This window comes from Pseudophryne corroboree (assembly GCF_028390025.1).
Source record: "Pseudophryne corroboree isolate aPseCor3 chromosome 3 unlocalized genomic scaffold, aPseCor3.hap2 SUPER_3_unloc_64, whole genome shotgun sequence".
Classification (NCBI taxonomy): domain Eukaryota; kingdom Metazoa; phylum Chordata; class Amphibia; order Anura; family Myobatrachidae; genus Pseudophryne; species Pseudophryne corroboree.
In genome coordinates, this window is record NW_026967557.1 from 36,688 (window position 1) to 59,894 (window position 23,207).

Below are 23,207 nucleotides of genomic sequence, written 5' to 3' on the forward strand. Positions count from 1 at the left end.
GAGCCAGTGCACACCACCTGATCCTAAAGCTTTTACTTTTGTGCCCTGTCTCCTGCGGAGCCGCTATTCCCCACGGTCCTTACGGAGTCCCAGCATCCACTACGGACTACGAGAAATAGAATTATCGGTAAGTAAATTCTTATTTTCTCCACAGTGTGCTGAAGAGAAGCTGACTCCCCGGACTCTCCCCTGCAGAACGGTGATACAGGGCTGAAAAAGAGGGGGGGCACATTTTGGCGCAGTGAGTGTGTTACACGATTGACATAATATAAAAGCCCTATATCTGGGAATTGTTTCCAGTGTCAGTTGGCGCTGGGTGTGTGCTGGCATACTCTCTCTCTGTCTCTCCAAAGGGCCTTGTTGGGGACCTGTCCTCTTATAGATAGATCCCTGTGTGTGTGAGAGTGTCGGTACGCGTGTGTCGACATGTCTGAAACGGAGGGCTCATCCAAGGAGGAGGTGGAGCAGATTGTGGTGTCATTCGGCAACGCCGACTCATGATTGGTATGATATGATATGTGGAATATTTTTTAAATGCTAATGTGACCTTATTACATAAGAGAATGGACAAAGCTGAGTCCAGGGAAACAGCAAGGAGTCAATCCGCGGATTTGACTGGGTCACAGGGCCCGTCAGGGTCTCAAAAGCGTCCCTTATCACATATGGTAGACACGGGTACCGACACGGATTCTGACTTCAGTGTCGACTATGAGGCAAGGTTACACCCTAAGGTGGCCAAAAGTATTCATTATATGATTATGGCAATAAAAGTTTTGCATATCACAGATGACCCCTCTGTCCCTGACACGAGGGTACACATGTATAAGGAAAAGAAACCTGAGGTAACCTTTCCCCATCTCATGAACTGAACCAATTGTTTGAAAAAGCTTGGGAAACTCCAGACAAAAAACTGCAGATTCCCAAGAGGATCCTTATGGCGTATTCTTTTCCTGCAAAGGACCGGGTACGTTGGGAATCCTCGCCCAGGGGGGACAAGGCATTAACGCGTCTGTCCAAAAAGGTGGCGCTACCGTCTCCAGACACCGCGGCCCTTAAGGATCCTGCGGATTGTAGACAGGAGACTACCTTAAAGTCTATTTATGTACATTTATTTATTTATTTATTACCAGTTATTTATATAGCGCACACATATTCTGCAGCGCTGTACAGAGAATATTTTCCCATTCACATCCGTCCCTGCCCCAGTGGAGCTTACAATCTATGTTCCCTACATACAGGGGCTTTACTCGGACCGGCAGTCGCATCAGCATGGATCTGTAGCGCTGTTGCAGCATGGACAGATATTTTGTTGGCTGACATGGACAAGGATACTGTTATCCTGACTTTAGGCCACATTAAGGACGCAGTCTTGTATATGAGAGACGTGGGGCTGCTTGGTTCCAGAGCCAACGCCATGGCGGTTTCGGCAAGGCGAGCTCTCTGGACCCCGCCAATGGTCGGGTGATGCCGACTCAAAAAAGCATATGGAGGTTTTACCTTACAAGGGTGAAGTTTTGTTTGGGGACGGTCTCGCGGACCTGGTTTCCACAGCTACCGCGGGTAAATCTAAAATTTTTGCCTTTTGTTCCTCCACAGCAAAAGAGAACCCCACCATATCAGATGCAGTCTTTTCGGTCGCATAAGTCCAGAAGAGGTTGGGGCTCCTCTTTCCTCGCCAGAGGTAAGAGAACACCTGCTTTGGCTAGTTCCCAGGAGCAGAAGTCCTCCCTGGCTTCTGCTAAATCTACCGCATGACGCTGGGGCTCCACGGAGGGTGTCCGCACGGGTGGGGGCACGTCTTCGACTCTTCAGCCAGGTCTGGGTCCTATTGGGCGTGGATCCTTGGGCGTTGGAAATTGTATCCCAAGGTTACAAACTGGAGTTCATAGAGGTGCCCCCTCGCCGATTTCTCAAGTCGGCCTTGCCAACTTCTTCCCCGGAGAGGGAAGTGGTATTAGATGCAATTCAAAAGCTGTCAACCGCAAGTGATTGTCAAAGTTCCCCTAGGCCAACAGGGAAAAGGGTACTATTCAACAATGTTTGTGGTCCCGAAGCCGGATGGTTCGGTCAGACCAATTTTGAATCTAAAATCACTAAACCTATACTTGAAAAAGTTCAAATTTAAGATGGAATCAATACGGGCTGTGATATCCAGTCTGGAAGGGGGGATTTTATGGTGTCGCTGGACGTGAAGGATGCCTATTTTCATGTCCCCATATTTCATCTTCATCAGGAATACCTGCGTTTCGTGGTACAGGACTGTCGTTACCAGTTTCAGACGTTGCCGTTTGGGCTTTCCACGGCCCTGAGGATTTTCACCAAGGTAATGGCGGAAATGATGGTGCTCCTGCGCAGGCAGGGAGTCACAATTATCCCGTACTTGGACGATCTCCTAATAAAGGCGAGATCGAGAGATCAATTGCTGAAAAGCGTGTCACTCTCCCTGAGAGTGTACATCAACACGGTTGGATTCTCAATCTGCCAAAATCACCGTTGCTTCCAACGACTCGACTATCATTCCTAGGCATGATTCTGGACATGGAACAGAAGAGGGTTTTTCTACCAATAGAAAAAGCCCAGGACATCCAGAACATGGTCAGCGACCTGCTAAAGCCAAAAAGAGTGTCGGTGCATCAATGCACTCGAGTTCTGGGAAAAATTGTGGCAGCCTACGAGGCCATTCCCTTCGGCAGGTTCCATGCGAGGACTTTTCAGTGGAACCTTCTCGACAAATGGTCGGGGTCCCATCTACACCTTCATCAAAAGATAAGCCTGTCCCCAGGGCCAGGGTGTCTCTCCTGTGGTGGCTGCAGAGTGCTCACCTTCTAGAGGGTCGCAGGTTCAACGTTCAAGACTGGGTTCTGGTGACCACGGACGCGAGCCTCCGAGGATGGGGAGCAGTCACAAAAGGTAGAAATTTTCAGTTGATATGGTCAAGCCAGGAGGCTTGTCTACACATCAACGTACTGGAATTGAGGGCCATATACAACGTCCTATGACAAGCGGAGAATCTTCATCGCGACCTACCGGTTCTGATTCAATCAGACAACATCACAGCAGTGGCTCATGTAAACCGCCAAGGCGGGACAAGGAGCAGAGTGGCAATGGCGGAAGCCACAAGAATTCTGCGCTGGGCAGAAAATCACGTAAGTGTTCTGTCAGCGGTCTTCATACCGGGAGTGGACAACTGGGAAGCAGACTTCCTCAGCAGACACGATCTCCATCCAGGAGAGTGGGGACTTCATCAATAGGTCTTTGCAGAGATAGCAAGTCTGGGGACTTCCTCAGATAGACATGATGGCGTCACGCCTCAACAAAAAGTTTCAGAGGTATTTTGCCAGGTCAAGGGACCCTCAGGCAGTATCGGTAGACGCCCTAGTGACACCATGGGTGTTTCAGTCGGTCTATGTGTTCCCTCCTCTACATCTCATCTCAAAAGTGTTGAGAATCATAAGACGAAACAGAGTACAAGCAATACTCGTGGTTCCAGATTGGCCTTGAAGGGCCTGGTATTCGGATCTTCAGGAAATGCTCACAGAAGATCCGTGGCCTCTTCCTCTCAGGGAAGACCTGTTACAGCAGGGGCCTTGCATGTTCCAAGACTTACCGCGGTTGCTTTTTTACGGCATGGCGGTTAAACACCGAATCCTAGCAGAGAGAGTTATTCCGGAGGAAGTTATCCCTACTCTGATAAAGGCTAGGAAGGAAGTAACAGCGAAGCATTATCACCGTATCTGGAGGAAGTATGTATCTTGGTGTGAAACCAAGAATGCTCCTACAGAAGATTTCCTTCTGGGCCGTTTTCTCCACCTCCTACAGACAAGAGTGGATATGGGCCTAAAATTAGGCTCCATTAAGGTACAAATTTCGGCCCGATCTATTTTTTCAAAAGGAATTGGCTTCTCTCCCAGCAGCCCAAACTTTCGTAAAGGGAGTGCTGCAAATTTACGTAGCCAGGACGGCTAGGGTTAGGAAAACAGAGGCTCTGTTTGTCCTGTATGCAGCCAACAAGATTGGCGCGCTTGCTTCTAAACAGACTATTGCTCGCTGGATCTGTAACACGATTCAGCAGGCTCATTCTATGGCTGGATTGCCGTTACCAAATTCAGTAAAGGCCCATTCCACAAGGAAGGTTGGCTCTTCTTGGGCGGCTGCCCGAGGAGTCTCGGCATTACAGTTGTGCCGAGCAGCTACTTGGTCGGGTTCAAACACGTTTGATACCCTGGCTGATGAGGACCTCGCGTTTGCTCAGTCGGTGCTGCAGAGTCATCCGCACTCTCCCGCCCGGTTTGGAGCTTTGGTATAAACCCCATGGTCCTTACGGAGTCCCCAGCATCCTCTAGGACGTACGAGAAAATAAGATTTTAAACCTACCGGTAGATCTTTTTCTCCTAGTCCGTAGTGGATGCTGGGCGCCCGTCCCAGTGCGGACTATTTCTGCAAGACTTGTATATAGTTATTGCTTACATAAGGGTTATGTTACAGTTGGAATCGGTCTTTGACTGATGCTGTTTTTTTCGTTCATACTGTTTAATGGTTGCATATATTCTAAGTTATACGGTGTGATTGGTGTGGGCTGGTATGAATCTTGCCATTAGATTTACAAAATCCTTTCCTCGTATTGTCCATCTCCCCTGGGCAGTTTCTCTAACTGAGGTCTGGAGGAGGGGCATAGAGGGAGGAGCCAGTGCACACCCATACTAAAAGTTCTTTATAGTGCCCATATCTCCTGCGGAGCTCGTCTATACCCCATGGTCCTTACGGAGTTCCCAGCATCCTTTACGGACAAGGAGAAAAAGATTTGCCAGTAGGTTTAAAATCTTATTTTTTCTCTGATTTTTATTCACCATATATCTCTTGAAACCCCTGGTTGGGCTGATACACTGCACAGGGGGTTCTTGTCAGGTATTGTGCTGCTGATATTGTACTGTGTTGCCTTGCATTGATCTTTCAGATATGTCAGCTACAGAGGGCAATGGTGCTGGGGCTGATCCCACAGTGCGTGGTGGTGACGCTGCAGACACGTTAGAGGAAAACATAGAAGCAGAGGGTTCAGGTTCTGGGGGTTCCCCACCACCCAGTGGGACCGTAGCAACGGGGTTTCAAAATGACCCACCGTGGGCTACTTTTTCCATGTTAAGTACACTGGTAACTAAATTTACGCTACCTATGGGACCTCATGTGCTGGTACAACTGCTTATGGTCCCTGCGGTAAATCCGCCATGGGCAGATCACCTGTCCACTCAGTTATAGCAATTGAACCAATCACTGACTAAACAGAAATCAAATCCTCGCCCACCTAAGACCAAGGGGTCCTCTAAGCGGGCCATTACTTCCTCACAATCCACCCACGTCCCAGACACCTCGTCTGATGAGAATGGCGTCTATACTGACCCCACAGACACTGATCCAGATAATTCTGATGGGGAATCTGTTGCACAGGTGGATGTTCCTGACTTGTTGGAGGCTATCGGGCTAATTCTTCAAATTACTGATGACCCGGAGCCTGACGCTGCCCCTAAGAAACCGGACAGATTTAAACGTCAGAAAGTCGTTAAACAAGTTTTACCTCATTCTGACCATTTAGTTGACATACGTCAGGAAGTCTGGGTAAATCCAGGAAAGAAATTCACACCTCACAAGAAGATGCTGGCTCGCTATCTCCTCGCTGCGGAGCTAAGTAAGAATTGGGAAACACCCCCGCTGGTGGATTCGCAGGTGGTGCTGCTGGTGGTATCCTCAGCTCTGCCTGTAGCTACCGTAACGTCTCTGAAAGAACCGACGGATAAGCGCGTGGAGGGTTGTTTAAAGGCGATTTACACCCTAGCAGGAGCTGTGTATTGGCCCACTCTTGCAGCGACATGGGCTGGAGAGGCTATTGAAGCGTGGGCTCAGGAGGTGGAAGCGGAGCTGCCTTCCAACTTTTCTGATAATGCTAGACAATGTCTATCGTATATTGTCACAGCTTCTCATTACATTAAGGGGGCGGCTTCTGATGCCGGTATTCTGGCGGCCAAGGCTTCTACTGCGTCCATTTTGGCTCTCCGAATTCTTTGATTACGATCCTGGTCTGTGGATCTGGATTCTAAGAAAACCCTGGATGTGCTCCCTTTTAAGGGAGGCATTCTTTTTGCAGAAGACATCAACAAGATAGTGGCTGACTTGGCTTCTACTAAAACAGCGTGTCTACCTAGTACTGCTCCTTTGGTACCGAAGGCTAAGAGTACTTCCTTTCATCCTTCAGGGAAAGCAAAAAGTCAGGCGTACCTGAAACAGGTTCGCACTTTCAAACCCACTAAGCCCAAACCTTAATGGGCTTGGGCTGCCCGTCAGCCTGCTGCATGACTGGGAGGGCCTCCCTCTGGGGGATCCCAGAGTGGGGGGCCGACTTCTAGGGTTTATCCAAGAATGGTTGAAGACCACTTCCGATGCCTTGATACAGGAAGTCGTCACTCGAGGTTACGCCGTATCCTTCAAAAGACGTCCCCCCTCATCTATTTTGCCTGACAGACGTCCCTTCGGATCAGGTGAAGGCAAAAACTCTTCTTTCGGTGGTACAGTCCCTCCTGGACAGGTGGCTCTGGTTCAGAGAGGCAAGAGGTACTATTCACTGCTGTTCCTAGTCCCGAAACCGAATGGGTCCTCTCGGCCCATTCTCTACATCAAGTCCTTGAACAAATATGTGAGATTCTCCAAGTTTCGTATGGAAACTCTTCGCTCTATTGTTCTGGCCTTGGAGCCCGAGGATTATATGGTCTCCCTGGACATACAGGATGCTTACCTGCATATTCGTATCACAATGTCGCATCAGCAGTACCTGAGGTTTGCTGTTGGCAACCTCCATTACCAATTTCGGCCGTTATCTTTTGGTTTGACCACGGCCCCGCGAGTCTTCACCAAGGTCATGGCGGTAATGACAGCTGTACTCCGCCGTCAAGGGGTCAGGATCCTACCGTATCTGGACAACTTGTTGATCCTGATGAATTCCCCAGAAATTCTCCTACGCCACATAGATATGACGCTCCAGTTTCTGAAAGCCCACGGGTGGCTCATCAACTGGAAGAAATCTTCCCTGCTCCCTGCTCAGAGCATGGTGCACCTGGTGGCGTTGATGGACACTCACAACCAGCGGTTGTTCTTGTCTCAGGAGAATGTCCTGAAGCTTCAGGACAGGATTTGATGCTTTCTATCTCATCCGCAAGTGTCGATACATGTGCTAGGTCTCGTGGTGTCTGCGTTCGACATGGTGGAGTACGCTCCATTCCATTTCTGCACTCTGCAGAAATTGATACTTGCCAAGTGGGATGGCCTGACTCACCGGATCAGGTCTCATATGATCTCCTGGTCTCCGGAGGTGCGTCTGTCACTAAGCTGGTGGCTACAGGACCAACGATTGAGCAGGGGTCGTCCCTTCTGGATCTCCAACTGGGTCCTTCTGACGATGGATGTCAGTCTGAGAGGTTGGGGCGTAGTTTTGGAGCATCAGTTCCTTCAGGGTCGGTGAACCAAGGAGGAGTCTCTCCTCCCGATAAACATTCTGGAACTGCAGGCGATGTTCAATGCACTGAACTTGGCCCAGCAGTTGATACAGAACAGACCTGTTCAAGTACAGTTGGACAACGCCACCACGGTGGCGTACATAAATCGTCAAGGTGGCACTCGAAGCCGCATGGCAATGAGGGATATATCAATGATTCTTCAGTGGGCGGAACGCCATCTGCCAGCTATATTGGCAGTGTTCATTCAGGGGGTCCTAAACTGGGAAGCGGACTTCCTCAGTCGTCAAGACGTACACGCCAGAGAGTGGAGCCTCCATCCAGAAGTATTTCAACTCCTCGTGGAAAAGTAGGGCCTCCCAGATGTGGACCTGATGGCGTCTTGACACAATCACAATTTTCCGGTCTTCGGGACAAGGGATCCTCAAGCAGCGTTTGTGGACACATTGGCAGTTCCATGGAACTTTCAGCTGCCATACGTGTTCCCTCCGTTGTCACTCCTGCCCAGAGTAATAAGGAAGTTCAAGCAAGAAGGAGGATTCCTACTTCTGATCGCTCCAGTGTGGCCCAGAAGGCATTGGTTCTCAGACCTTCAGGGTCTATTGATAGAGCGTCCCCTTCTACTATCGCAGCACCCAGATCTCCTCGTTCAGGGCCCCTGTGTATATCAGGATTTGGCCTAGTTGGCTTTGACGGCGTGGCTCTTGGAGCTTCCATTCTGAGGGCTAAAGGATTTTCTGAGGCGATCATTCAAACCATGTTGAAGGCCTGGAAACCGGTTTCTGCTCTGGTTTATCATAGTGTCTGGAATTCTTACTTTGCTTGGTGCACCACTAACAATCGTGATGCTTACAAATTTAGTACGGCCAAACTTTTTGCCTTTCTACAACAGGGCCTGGACCTGGTCCTTCGTCTGGCCTCCATCAAGGTTCATATTTCTGCCTTGTCGGTTTGGTTGCAGAGGAAAATTGCGACTCTACCTGATTTTCATACATTCACTCAGGGTGTGTTGCAGATTCAACCTCCTTACATCCCGCCTGTGGCTCCTTGGGACTTGTCGGTGGTTCTGGAGGCATTACAAGGGTCTCCGTTTTTGCTGGCTATTGCCTCTGCTAGATGGGTGTCGGATTTGGGTGCCTTGTCTTGTAGATCCCCATATCTGATTTTTCACCGTGAACGGGCGGTTCTTAGAACACGTCCCGGGTACCTACCTAAGGTGGTTTCTTCTTTCCACCTTAATCAGGAGATTGTGGTTCCGGCCTTTGCCTCTCCTGAATTGTCTTCCAAAGAGCGGTCTTTGGATGTGGTACGTATCTATGTGAAGAGAACTGCCTCCATTCGGAAGTCTGATTCTCTCTCTGTACTATTTGGTTTCACAAATGTGGCTGTCCTGCTCACAAGCAAACCTTGGCCAGATGGATTAGAATGGTGATTGCACGTGCTTATGTACAGACTGGTCGTCCAGCTCCTGCGACTATCAAGGCCCATTCTACTCTCTGTTGGACCTTCTTGGGTGGCCCGCCGGGGTGCGACCCTTGAACAATTGTGCAAGGCGGCTACTTGGTCCTCAGTGAACACGTTCATAAGGTTCTATGCCTTCGATACTTCCGCCTCCCAGGATGCTTCCTTCGGACGTTGGGTTCTTGTGCCCGCTACACTGCATCCCCCCCATGAGGAACTGCTTTAGGACATCCCCAATGTTGTCCCTGTGGAACCCAGTGTACCCAGCAGCAGAAAACAAGATTTATGGTAAGAACTTACAGTTGTTAAATCTTTCTGCGAGGTACACTGGGTTCCACAGGGCGCCCACCCTGACGCACTTGGCTTCTTTTGGTTGGTATGGCATTAGCCGCTGATACCTTCTCCTGTCGTGAGAGTGTGGTGTATGTGGCTACTAATGATTGTCGTCTCTTTTACCTGCTACTGCATTGGACTGGTTAACAAAAACTGAGCTCCTGTGCACAGAGGCGGGGTTATAGAGGAGGCGGCACAAATCATTCTGGGAACAGTCAAAGCTTTTAGCCTGTTGGTGGCTCGGATCAAGATCCTACTCTACGCCCCGATGTTATTCCCTGTGGAACCCAGTGTACCTCGCAGAAAGATTTAACAGTAAAATCTCGTGTTTTTGCTTTTTTTTAGGTAGAACGTGTGTCTGATATTAAATTAGAAGATATAGAGGGAGAAGAAGAGACGTATGTGACTGATATAAAGGCAGAAGATACAGAGGGAGAAGAAGAGATGTATCTAACTGTTATAAAGGTAGAAGATATAGAGGGAGAAGAAGAGACGTATCTGAGAGGTGATCAGCAGTGTAAGGAGGAGGAAATTCCTACAGATATCAGCACAGGTGAGTAATAAACACTTATTACAGAAGTCACATATTCTCATTGCTCAGTCACTACAACTATCTCTTATACTACACCCTCCTCTGTCAGTACAAACTAATGAGGAATATGTATTTTCCCAGTGGGGGAGTCAGGAGCCATCAGCCCCTATTATACTCCTGCTTTCCCCCTCACATCATATCACTGTGTTACCAGCCCAGAGATCTGACCAGTCTCCTCCCCACACTCTCTGGTGTATCTCATACATCAGGAGCCATCAGGCCCTATTATACTACTGCTCTCCCCTCACATCATGTCACTGTGTGTTACCAGCCCAGAGATCTGACCAGTCTCCTCCCCACACTCTCTGGTGTATCTCATACATCAGGAGCCATCAGCCCCTATTATACTCCTGCTCTCCACTTCACATCATGTCACTGTGTGTTACTAGCCTGGGTATCTGACCAGTCTCCTCCCCACACTCTCTTGCGTATCTCATACATCAGGAGCCATCAGCCCCTATTATACTCCTGCTCCTCCCTCACATCATGTCACTGTGTGTTACCAGCCCAGAGATCTGACCAGTCTCCTCCCCACACTCTCTGGTGTATCTTATACATCAGAAGACATCAGCCCCTATTATACTCCTGCTCTCCCCCTCACATCATGTCACTGTGTGTTACTAGCCCGGGTATCTGACCAATCTCCTCCCCACACTCTCTCATACATCAGGAGCCATCAGCCTCTATTATACTCCTGCTCTCCTCCTCACATCATGTCACTGTGTGTTACCAGCCCAGAGATCTGACCAGTCTCCTCCCCACACTCTCTGGTGTATCTCATACATCAGGAGCCATCAGCCCCTATTATATTCCTGCTCTCCCCTCGCATCATGTCACTGTGTCACCAACCCAGATATCTGATCAGTCTCCTCCCCCCACACTCTGGTGTATCTCATACATCATGAGCCTTCATCCCCTATTATACTCCTGCTCTCCTCCACACATCATGTCACTGTGTGTTACCAGCCCAGAGATCTGACCAGTCTCCTCCCCACTCTCTCTGGTGTATCTCATACATCAGGAGCCATCAGCCCCTATTATACTCCTGCTCCCCCCCCCCCCCCCTCACATCGTGTCACTGTGTATTACCAGCCCAGAGATCTGACCAGTCTCCTCCCCACACTCTCTGGTGTATCTCATACATCAGGAGCCATCAGCCCCTATTATACTCTTGCTCTCCCCCTCACATCATGTCACTGTGTCACCAGCCCAGATATCTGATCAGTCTCCTCCCCTTACACTCTGGTGTATCTCATACTTCATGAGCTTTCATCCCCTATTATACTACTGCTTTCCCCCTCACATCATGTCACTGTGTGTTACCAGCCCAGAGATCTGATCCGTCTCCTCCCCACACTCTCTGGTGTATTTCATACATCAGGAGCCATCAGCCCCTATTATACTCCTGCTCCTCCCTCACATCATGTCACTGTGTGTTACCAGCCCAGAGATCTGACCAGTCTCCTCCCCACACTCTCTGGTGTATCTTATACATCAGAAGACATCAGCCCCTATTATACTCCTGCTCTCCCCCTCACATCATGTCACTGTGTGTTACCAGCCCAGAGATCTGACCAGTCTCCTCCCCACAATCTCTGGTGTATCTCATACATCAGGAACCATCAGCCCCTATTATACTCCTGCTCTCCTCCTCACATCATGTCACTGTGTGTTACTAGCCCGGGTATCTGACCAATCTCCTCCCCACAATCTCTGGTGTATCTCATACATCAGGAACCATCAGCCCCTATTATATTCCTACTCGCCCCTTTCCCCCCAACCCCCCCCCTCACATCATGTCACTGTGTGCTACAAGCCCAGAGATCGGACCAGTCTCCTCCCCAAAATCTCTGGTGTAACTCATACATCAGGAGCCATCAGCTCCTATTATATTCCTGCTCTCCTCCTCGCATCATGTCACTGTGTGTTACCAGCCCAGAGATCTGACCAGTCTCCTCCTCACACTCTGGTGTATCTCGTACATCAGGAGCCATCAGCCCCTATTATACTCCTGCTTCCCCCCCCCCCCTCACATCATATCACTGTGTGTCACCAGCGGCCATACTGTGTGCTAGCAGTACCTCTGCCTATGGTATTACATGCCCTGAGGGGGTCTCTATTAGCACACGCCGGCCCTATATTTAAACCACTCTTTATTTATTTTTTCTCTAACATTCATAATGGATATTGGGGACTTATTGCAATGGGGTATAGATGGAGTCCAAAGGAGTTGGTGCACTTTAAATATTTTCCACTGGGTGTGCTGGCTCCTCCCCTCTATGCCCCCTCCTGCAGCCAGTTTATAACAATGTGCCCTCAGGAGAGGATACCACTCTGGAGCGCCAGAGGATTTTTTTTTTTTCTTCAGTTTATTTTAAACGTTGTCAGTATGCTGTTTGGGCGACAGTATAACAGTATACCTGCACTGAGGGAGATAGGGGGGGATGGTCACCGGTCTCTTCTGGTGTCAGAGTCGCTTCCCTGATGCAGGACCACCGTACTGAGAGGTTGTTGGTACCGCAGGGCATTGCGTCTTACCAAACACAATCGCAGCACGCCGCACACCCTTAACAATGCCGGGAGGGGAGAAGAGTGGTGAGTACAAACCAGGGGACCCACAAGGGGTTCCCCCGGCTCTTGGTGCGGCGCGATTACAGGGGCGGTATACGGACGCTCTACGGAGGGATCTGCTATAGCCCCCTGTGTACACTGGCAGCGGTGGTGGAAACAGGGATTCATGTTACGTTTTACACCTGTTAGGAGACATTGCCAGTATAAATATCTGTAGAGCTCCAGCGCCATTACAGGGGGCGGAGCTTCCTCAGAGCGGGACCAGTGGCGTTTTTGCGCCTTCCTCTGCTTGCAGCAGCAAGTACACACAGCTCCTGCAGACACTCAGGATACACAGGAAACTGGTACAGGGGTGTAAATAAGGGGGAGAGCCGCTATTATACACACTATAGTGTCCTGAAAAGGACAAGACTCCGATGTTACACCATGATACAGACATCCTGCAGTCTCACTGGGTCTGACAGGCTTTGGGTGTGCCGTTCCTCTCTCTCTGTCTCCTTCTCACATACCAGTCTGGGCAGGCTTGCTATTCAATAAACTTATCTCTGTGTGTTTGCTTGTTTGTCTACTGTAAACATGGTAAAACACCAATTATGCAGTGTATGTCACACCACATTCTCTCCCTCTGCGGATGGTTCCCTCTCATGTGAACAATGCAGCCAATCCTCCTAAGTTAGTGAGGAGACTGGGGGGAGGGTCAGGAGTCATCCTGGCTCAGTGCCATAAATATCATGATGGCGGACATGTCATCCCAGCTCACTGCTAATAAGCAAAAGACACAACTGCAGCAGGCTGTAGCAGACCTAGCTGCAATGGCAGATGATAAACAGCCCCCCCTCCCTAGTTCAGATCCACATAAGCGTGTGCTGCCTGATTTTACTCTCAGAATCAACTCGGAAGAAACCTGTGTGACTCTCTCAAGGGGATAGGCGCTATTAACGCTAGGACTACTACCATGGCAGTGTCGGCACGTGGAACTTTGAGGCTGCGTCAGTGGATAGCGGACGCAGATTCCAAGCGCAGTGTGGAGTCTCTTCCTTTCTCAGGGGAGTGGCTATTCGGGGTCGAGTTGGATACATGGATTTGAAAGGTTACTGCGGGTAAATCCACCTTTCGTCCCGGTGGCTAGTCGTTTCTACCCAGTCCTTTCGGACTGCCAGGTTCAGATCAAGAGCCGGAGGCACCTCAAACACGGCGAGAGGCACCAGAGACAACACCAGCCGCCACAGGTTCTCTGTAACAAAGCACCAGTTCAGCTTCCACTAGGGCCTCAGCATGATGGTGCCCCCGCCCCCCAACCCTGAGGTCATCTTGACTGCGTTGTCATGCTCGGCGGAGATTGGGGTTCCCACAATCGAGCTGGGAGGACAGCTGACTGTGTAGGAAGTAGACGAGTAGGTTGAATGTAGTTCTTCCTCATAAGGTGGAGGCCTAGTGGGTGTTGGCTGGAGGGGGCGTAAGAAGAATGAGAACTGTGTAGAAGGATAACAGTGTTTTTAATGAAGAAACAACTGTACACCGATACTTGAAAAAGTCCATTCCAGTGTCTCTGTTCCCACCCGCAAGGCACAGGTTCTAATTTCCCAGGTGAAACAGTGTCCGGCATTTGTTCTGCTTCTGGCGGAAGTAGGTCAGCGGCATCTCTATCCAATTGTCGAAGGACGTATCCATTAAGGACTTCATTACTTGTCATTCAGTAAATATTGGCCCTCATTCTGAGTTGATCGCAGCAGCAAGAAAGTTAGCAATTGGGCAAAACCATGTGCACTGCAGGAGGGGTAGATATAACATGTGTAGAGAGAGATTGGGTGGGGTGTGTTCAATCTGCAATCTAATTTGCAGTGTAAAAATAAAGCAGCCAGTATTTACCCTGCACAGAAACAAAATAACCCACCCAAATCTAACTCTCTCTGCACATGATATATCTGCTTCCCCTGCAGTGCACATGGTTTTGCCCAATTGCTATCAAAAATCCTGCTGCGATCAACTTGGAATTACCCCCATTATCTATTGTATTGAGTGCAGTTGTGATAAATTTGATATAGGTCGGACCCGTAGGGCATTAAAGATTAGAATGGGTGAACACCTACCTAATATAAGAAAAGACTTGGATGCACATTGCGCCAGGCGGAGCGCGTTCTACACATTGCGCCAGGCGGAGCGCGTTCTACACATTGCGCCAGGCGGAGCGCGTTCTACACTTTGCGCCAGGTAGAGCACGATTAAAAAAACAGGACAATAAATGCTTCTAAACACATTAGTAAATAATACATTTAATATATGTAATGGGTTTATGGTGCTGCTATAATAGAAGCCACAGACTGGATTTAGGGGTCATTCTGAGTTGATCGCTTGCTGCAGTTTTTCGCAGCACAGTGAACAGATTACTACTGCGCATGTGTATGCACCCCAATGCTCAGGCGGGTTGTACAGGTACAAAGCGAATCGTTGCTGAGCGATGGATTTAACGAAGAATCCATTCGCAATGCCGGTCGCAAGGTGATTGACAGGAAGAGGGCGTTTGTGGGTGGCAATTGACAGTTTTCTGGGTGTGTTTGGGAAAACGCAGGCGTGTCCAGGCGTTTGCAGGGCGGGTGTCTGACGTCAATTCCGGCTCCAAAAAGACAGAAATTATTGCAAGGGCTGAGTAAGTCCAGAGCTGCTTAAAAACTGCACAAAATGTTTTTGCAACGCTCCCTCGCACAAGCGATCGCACACTTACAAAGCGAATATACACTCCCCTATAGGCGGCGACTATCTGATCGCTGCGCTGCAAAGAATAGCTAGCGAGCAATCAACCCAAAATGAGGGCCTTAGACACTACAAAAGTGTTGCGGGGGGAGCAAGAGGGTGACAATGCTGCTGGGCTGTTATACTGGAGGTATGCATTCAGGATCCCGGCAGCCGTAATACCGACGCCGGAATCCCGACAGCCGCCAGAATACCGATGCCGGCATCCCGAGGAGATCAGGATCCCGACTACGATATCCTGACAGTCAGGATCCTGAAGGTAAGTAGGCACTGCCGCCACAAGTTTAGCGTTCAAGAGGGTGGGTAGGTTTAGGCACACCCAGGGGAGTTAGGGTATGGGGTGGGGGAGGTTAGGGTTAGGCACTGCTGGGGGGAGGATATGTTTAAGCTCACCTCACACCTGCAGCACAGCGTAGAGCAGCCACAAAGCCGTCTTCACTCTCTGCCCGGCCCCCGTGTGAATCCGCGGCTGCATGTGACCAGAAGGGGGAGGCACCGCCAGAAATGAGAAACCACACCGGCATCCCAATCGCAGCACTGCCGACACCTAACCCTCCCACTCACAGCCTTACCCTAACCTCCCCCCAGCAGTGCCTAAACCTAACCCCCTTACCCACAGCCTAACCCTAACCTCCCCTCAGCAGTGCCTAAACCTAACCCCCTTACCCACAGCCTAACCCTAACCTCCCTCCAGCAGTGCCTAAACCTAACCCCCTTACCCACAGCCTAACCCTAACCTTCCCCCAGCAGTGCCTAAACCTAACCCCCTTACCCACAGCCTAACCCTAACCTCCCCCCAGCAGTGCCTAAACCTAACCCCCTTACCCACAGCCTAACCCTAACCTTCCCCCAGCAGTGCCAAAACCTAACCCCCCTTACCCACAGCCTAACCCTAACTTCCCCCCAGCAGTGCCTAACCCTAACCTCCCTTACCCACAGCCTAACCCTAACCTTCCCCCCAGCAGTGCTGAGGGGTTAGGTTTAGGCACTGCTGGTGGGAGGTTAGGGTTAGGCTGTGGGTAAGGGGGGTTAGGTTTAGGCACTGCCTGGGGGAGGTTAGGCTGTGGGTAAGGGGGGTTAGGTTTAGGAACTGCTGTGTGGAGGTTAGGGTTAGGCTGTGGGTAAGGGGGTTAGGTGTCGGCAGGGCTGGGGGTAGGTTAGGGTTAGGCTGTGGGTAAGGGGGTTAGGTGTCGGCAGGGCTGGGGGTAGGTTAGGGTTAGGCTGTGGGTAAGGGGGTTAGGTTTTGGCACTGCTGGGGGTAGGTTAGGGTTAGGCTGTGGGTAAGGGGGTTAGGTTTAGGCACTGCTGGGGGGAGGTTAGGGTTAGGCTGTGGGTAAGGGGGGTTAGGTTTAGGCACTGCTGGGGGGAGGTTAGGCTGTGGGTAAGGGGGTTAGGTTTAGGCACTGCTGGGGGGAGGTTAGGGTTAGGCTGTGGGTAAGGGGGGTTAGGTTTAGGCACTGCTGGGGGGAGGTTAGGGTTAGGCTGTGAGTGGGAGGGTTAGGTGTCGGCAGTGCTGCGATTGGGATGCCGGCGTGGTTTCTCATTTCTAGCCTTATATGATGTAGCCCGGGCTCAGATCACTTGTATAAATGCTTTTGACGGAAGCAGACGTTTTAGGCAGCTTGGCAGGATGATCCCAGAAGTAACGGGTGCACCACAGGTAGCAGCAGTGCCTGCACATTACATTCATGTTATATTCTCGTAGATCCTTAGCTTGGTCTAGATGTGAATGGCGCTGGGAATATCAGGGAAACTTACTGTAGTGGATGCCTGAAACAACCACTGAGGTCGGCTACAAGCCCATGACACTCCCAGAAGACACACAAGGCATGCAAGGAAAGCCACCACCCAAGTTCAGCCACCCGCTCCTAGGCTACTTACGCTGTCACTGGCGCTTACCTCACACCTGCAGCACAGCGTTTAGTGCCGTCTTTACTCTCTGCCCGGCCCCCGTGTGAATCCACGGCTGCATGTGACCAGAAGGGGGAGACACCGCCAGAGGACTGGTAGTGGTAAGGCTCCACCTCTTCTTTACAGGCACGATTAAGAGCCAGGAATTGGCTGCAGCGGAGCGCGTCCTCGGGGACCCACACGTTTTTTAAAAGTGAGTTTCCACGTCCTCTCATCTGGGTAAAATATGCGCTATAGCACGTATTTGCGAACACTGTGTGTGTATATCTCTATAGGCACTGCAGTGTTATATTTAAGCAACAATGTGTATTTGAATTGTATTAAAAGTGAAATGCACTTACTTGGTTGTTTGTCCCAGGAGGGTGGAATCCATTACTGTGCAGGCTGTTGGATTCCCCCAGTACTTTCCCCCCAAAATGGAATGCCTTCCTCTCTAGCCTCCCACAGGGAAGTATCATGGGGAGAGAGAGGAACAGCTCAGCTTTAAAACAAGCCGAGTGGATTTCTGGAGCTCCATAGGGATCACCTTCGGTGGGCAGGAAACCTTGATCAGAGATCTAGGCTGCCCATCTCTGGAGCCCAAGTTTAGGCTGGAGATGGTGAGCTGGGTGTCCGGGCAGATTCCTGGAAGTAGTTTAGATGGGAAAACTTCCCCCAGCGTAGACTGAGCGTCACCACGGCCCAGGCATGCACGTCACATGGGTAAACAATGATTGGTTGAGAACAGCATGGTGGACTTACCCCCTGTGGTATGTATATTGGAGTAAGATAAAAAGAGGAGGCCTGTGAGCCTCCAGAGGTATTATACCATTTTCACTCTGCTGTAAACATCTTGTTGTATTGCTGTTGCCCCTAGCAATATGGAAGAGTCTATTTTTAAGACTGGGTGAATAAACATCTGCCTCAAGATGACCGCTTTATATTGTGATCTGCAGAGCTATGCCAAACATAGTTCCGTTTTCCGACTGTCCAGGGTGCACTCAGCGTCTCCAAGCTCCGCCTCCCGCCAGCTACCGTGCAGAGTCCTAGTCCAGCAACTAGTGGTTAGACAGTGTGTCGACGCATACAGAGCGGTACCATGGTTCCAGACTCCATGGCAACAAGGAGTCTGGTGGTGGCAGTGCAGTACCCGCCCACTACGCAGTGGGTGGTGTCAGTAGTAGGCGGTTACTGACAGTAAGTGGGAATCCCCTAATTGGCCAGATCCCGTGTGACCTAAACATCCATTCTGTGACTGGGGCGGGACGCGAGGCAGGGCGAGGGCTTTCGTACAGAACCGTTCGGTCACAGAAATTGCTGGCATAGCGGTGGGATAACTAGGTGGCTTTTTGGTCACCTGATTAGATAAGCTGGGTTATTCAGGAGAGGAGTAACTGCAGCGCGGGAGAACACACAAGATGAGCGGCTTTAGGGCAGGAGAAGTGGGGGACTTAATAGATTGGGTTTTGGTCCCAGCGGTGGCTGAGAGCTATCAGGTAGGGTAGATAAGAAGCCACGTAGTAATGAAAGCTCCGGAAAGCATGTCTGGATGGACTCAGGCCCCTCTTATTTATTATTTTATATGCTAGCAGTGGTGACAGGTGTGGTACATCCCTGCAAAGGCAGATCCAGTCTCTTTCTCATCAGACTCTGCTGTCTTTGCTGCACACTCATTCAGATGTTCACTGCTGCCAGTAGCACACGTATGAGAAGCAGAAGTATGGTGGAAGCTGTATAGATTCTGATATGTAATTCTCTGTATCATACTTACCGTACACACATCATCCTTATTACTATTGAGAATATAGAGGTAAGACACTGATGATGGGGGTTTAACAGTGGATTATAACCTAGCAGATGATGATGATGATTGCAGTGTATTGCATGTAAAATAGTTTGTTCCACACCTACTCTGCTGTAGCAATATACGTTATATAAGGGTGAGTAACACTTGTACAGGCTTACCAGCGTATGAGCACACACATAAAGGAATACTACCTTACCAATGCTTCCAGGAGTAACGTTAGGAGACATTTCTCTGATCCATCAGCTCATATGACTGATGTTATTGTTCATCTATAATCTCCAATTCATACGATATGTTCCCCATCCATTGTTTTACATTGGTGCTGACATAGGACTTGGCGAGTGACTACATCTCCATTTATACTTCATGGTTAGTTACCAGTACAAGAGAGAGAGATATCTAAGTCTTATTATAATATTACATTTGTTATTGTGAGTGTTCTCAGGAGGGTGGACACAATGATAGTCTGAGACACAATAGTATAAAGCCTTCATTAAAAGTTATGTTTTATTATACACACCCATTTACAATTAAGTGTCCCAGAGAGTCTTCTCCTATTGTTTGCAAGATTAATATTGTTACAGAAAAGTCACATTTCCATAATGTATTTTATTTCCAGCAGATGGACACACAAGCAGGAATATCTCAGAAGGACATCTAATGTTATCCCCGGATTGTGACATAAAAGATAATGACAGTAGACCGGATTCTCCAGGAGATGACCCCATTACCCCAATTATACATCCAGCTCTATCAGCTGATCCCTCTGATCCTGGGAAATGTTCTCCTGATCACTCTGATATTGGTGCATCTGTTACAGCTCTGACAGTAGATACAGTGTTTCCGTGTTCTATAGATGCCAAATGTTTTACACAGAACACAAAACTTATTACCCATCAGCCAGCTAATGCAGGGGAGAGGCCATTTCCATGTTCTGAGTGTGGGAAATGTTTTACATACAAATCAGGTCTTGTCACACATCAGAGAAGGCACACAGGTGAGAGGCCATTTTCCTGCGCTGATTGCGGGAAATGTTTTATCTGGAAATCAGAACTTGTTACACATCAGCAAAGTCACACAGGTGAGAATCCATTTCCATGTTCTGAGTGTGGGAGATGTTTTACATACAAATCACGTCTTGTAAAACATAAGAGAATACATACCGGTGAGAAACCATATTCCTGTTTTGAGTGTGGGAAATGTTTTACATACAAAACAACTCTTGATGCACATAAGAGAAGTCACACAGGTACATCACCATTTCAATGTCCTGAGTGTGGGAAATATTTTGCACAGAAATCACAACTTGCTAGACATCAGAGAAGTCACACAGGTGAGAGGCCATTTCCATGTTCTGACTGTGGAAAATGTTTTGCACGGAAATCACACCTTGTTACACATCAGCAACGTCACACAGGTGAGAAGCCATTTCCATGTCCTGAGTGTGGGAAATGGTTTGCACAGAAATCAGATCTTGTTAAACATCAGAGAAATCACACAGGCGAGAAGCCATTTCCATGTCCTGAGTGTGGGAAATGTTTTACACGGAAATCAGATCTTGTTATACATAACAGAAGTCATACAGGGGAGAATCCAATTTCTTGCTCTGAGTGTGGCAAATTGTTTGCACGGAAATCAGATCTTGTTAAACATCAGAGAAGTCACACAGGTGAGAAGCCATTTCCATGTTCTGAGTGTGGGAAATGTTTTGCATACAAATCAGATCTTGTTATTCATCAGAGAAGTCACACAGGTGAGAATCCATTTCCATGTTCTGAGTGTGGGAAAGGTTTTGCACACAAATCAGCTCTTGTTAAACATCAGAGAAGTCACACAGGTGAGAAGCCATTTCCATGTTCTGAGTGTGGGAAATGTTTTGCACACAAATCAAATCTTGTTAAACATCAGAGAAGTCACACAGGTGAGAAGCCATTTTCTTGCTCTGAGTGCGCAAAATGTTATACTCAGAAAACACAACTTGTTATACATCAGAGAAGTCACACAGGTGAGAGGCCATTTTTTTGCTCTGAGTGTGGGAAATGTTTTATCCTGAAATCACAACTTGTTACACATCAGAGAAGTCACACAGGTGAGAAGCCATTTCCATGTTCTGAGTGTGGAAAATGTTTTGCACACAAATCAGATCTTGTTAGTCATAACAGAAGTCACACAGGGGAGAATCCAATTTCTTGCTCTGAGTGTGGGAAATGTTTTACACGGAAATCAGATCTTGTTAAACATCAGAGAAGTCACACAGGTGAGAAGCCATTTCCATGTTCTGAGTGTGAGAAATGTTTTGCACTCAAATCAACTCTTGTTAAACATCAGAGAAGTCACACAGGTGAGAAGCCATTTTCTTGCACCGAGTGTGGGAAATGTTTTACACAGAAATCACATCTTGTTAGACATCAGCAGTCACACAGGTGAGAAGCCATTTCCATGTTCTGAGTGTGGGAAATGTTTTTCACAGAAATCACAACTTGGTACACATCAGAGAAGTCACACAGGTGAGAATCCATTTTAATCTGGAGTATACTTATCATTACCATGCGTTCTTCAAGATTCTTATCTTATCTCCTATGCTTTTTGCAATATACATGCTACCGCAGGGTGAAATAATCAGGTGTCATGCCCTCATCTACCACTGCTATGCAGGTGATCTGTCTCTTGCTCTAGGTACTGAGAACCAAGTACCAATCCTAAATGGTTTCTAGTTGAGCTCTAGGTGTGGGTGATGCCAGTTGGCTGTGACTCAGTCCTGGTGAATCATGTCCTTATGATAGAAGTTCAACAACAAAGGGCAGGGCTACAGCTCAGCTTTGCAAACCAACCAGACTTATGCTTGGGGGTTCAGAGTTGCAAAATGCTGATCCTGTGCAGAATCTTGGTGTCCTGGATTGTGGAGTGACACTTAGACATCAGGTATCAGCTACAATCAGATCCTCATCTGAGGAACATAGCCAGACTCCAGCACTTAATTTCCCTCAGAAGATCTACCTGATGTCATACATGTACTTGTATCATCACACACAGACTACTGCAATGTACTCTACCTGGATCTCCCAGCAATAGAATTGCAGCGGTTGTAGCTTGTATAGAATGCAGCAGCAGCCAGGCTTTTACCTAACCAGCCCGTTTCTACCACATAACACCCATTCTCTACTCCCTGCACCGCCTGCCTGTAAGATGGTGACTGGGCCTAATTCAGGTTGGATTGCAGTGTGTGATCCAAACAGAATTATTCAGAAAAAGTTGCAGGCGCATCTGCTGTACCCATCCTGCGCATGTGTCCGCATTTTCTTCAGAAAAAGTGATTGCCTGTCAGGCAGAGCCAATCACGGGGTTGGGCGGGCAATGCTCCTTTTCCAGGGAAAAGACGATGCAGGGGCGTTGTGGCGCGAATGAAGGACAGAGGCAGACAAATGGGCATGATCAAGGTGGCTGTGACATCACATGCAGCCACCGTGATTGAGAAGAATGCAGTGGGCCTCCTGCAGGCGCAGCTAAGCTTCTACGATGAAACAGAAATTGTGAGGCAATCGCATTTTCTGCTTCATGAGGTGGCGGTCGGCATGCTGGGTGGCCTTGCCCTGCGATGGGCGGCCCCTAGCGCGCTAGGAAAAGGATTGCTAATTCTGCTGATTAGCAGCATCTGCAATCCTTACTGAATTAGACTATTAAATAATTTACTGACTCCCAGACTTGCATGACCATGGTACCAGAAGCAGCTTCTCCCTCCGTACTGCCCGGGTTTCTTCCATCTGTTGATGAAGGACTGTTAGCAGTACCATAAATTCCCAAGCAGTGCTTAGATGTCGGGGAGACAGGGTGGGTGGCAGTAGTGCAGTAGCGGGGGCTGCTGGAGGCAGTGTCTTAAGTGTGTAATATTGTCCTCAAGCAGCGCTGAGGAGGGAGACAGGGCAGGGGGCAGTAGTGGGAGCTGCTGGAGGCAGTGTCTATGTGGGTAAATGTTCCTAAGAAGGGCTGAGGTGTCAGAGTGGGGAGCCAGGGCAGGTGGCAGTACGGGCAGACAGGGTGGGGGAGACGGGGGATGGCAGTAGTGGGGAGAGACAGGGCAGTGGCAGTAGTGGGGGGAGACATTGTGGGTGGCAGTAGTGGGGGGAGACAGGGCGGGTGGCCGCAGTGTAGTACCAGGGGCTGCTGGAGACAGTAAAGAGGTGTATGTGTTCCTCACAGAACCAGTTGATAATTAGACTTAATGATGATTATTCTGCTTCCTTATTTCTAATTAATCCCTTGTATGTGTTACTGTTATTTGCTGTGTCAGTCTTTATGTGTGTTCTGT

The 23,207-nt window shown here is 49.0% G+C and overlaps 1 long non-coding RNA gene across 1 annotated transcript in view; it reads left to right on the top strand.

The window, feature by feature from the left end:
* LOC134984571 (uncharacterized) overlaps positions 1-19,613 on the top strand; it is a 45,955-nt gene extending 26,342 nt beyond the window's left edge. Inside the window, exons 2-3 of the long non-coding RNA XR_010191759.1 lie at positions 9,636-9,843; positions 19,524-19,613. This is a non-coding gene — a long non-coding RNA (uncharacterized LOC134984571). The remainder of the gene's footprint in view (positions 1-9,635; positions 9,844-19,523) is intronic.
* Positions 19,614-23,207: the final 3,594 nt, after the last annotated feature.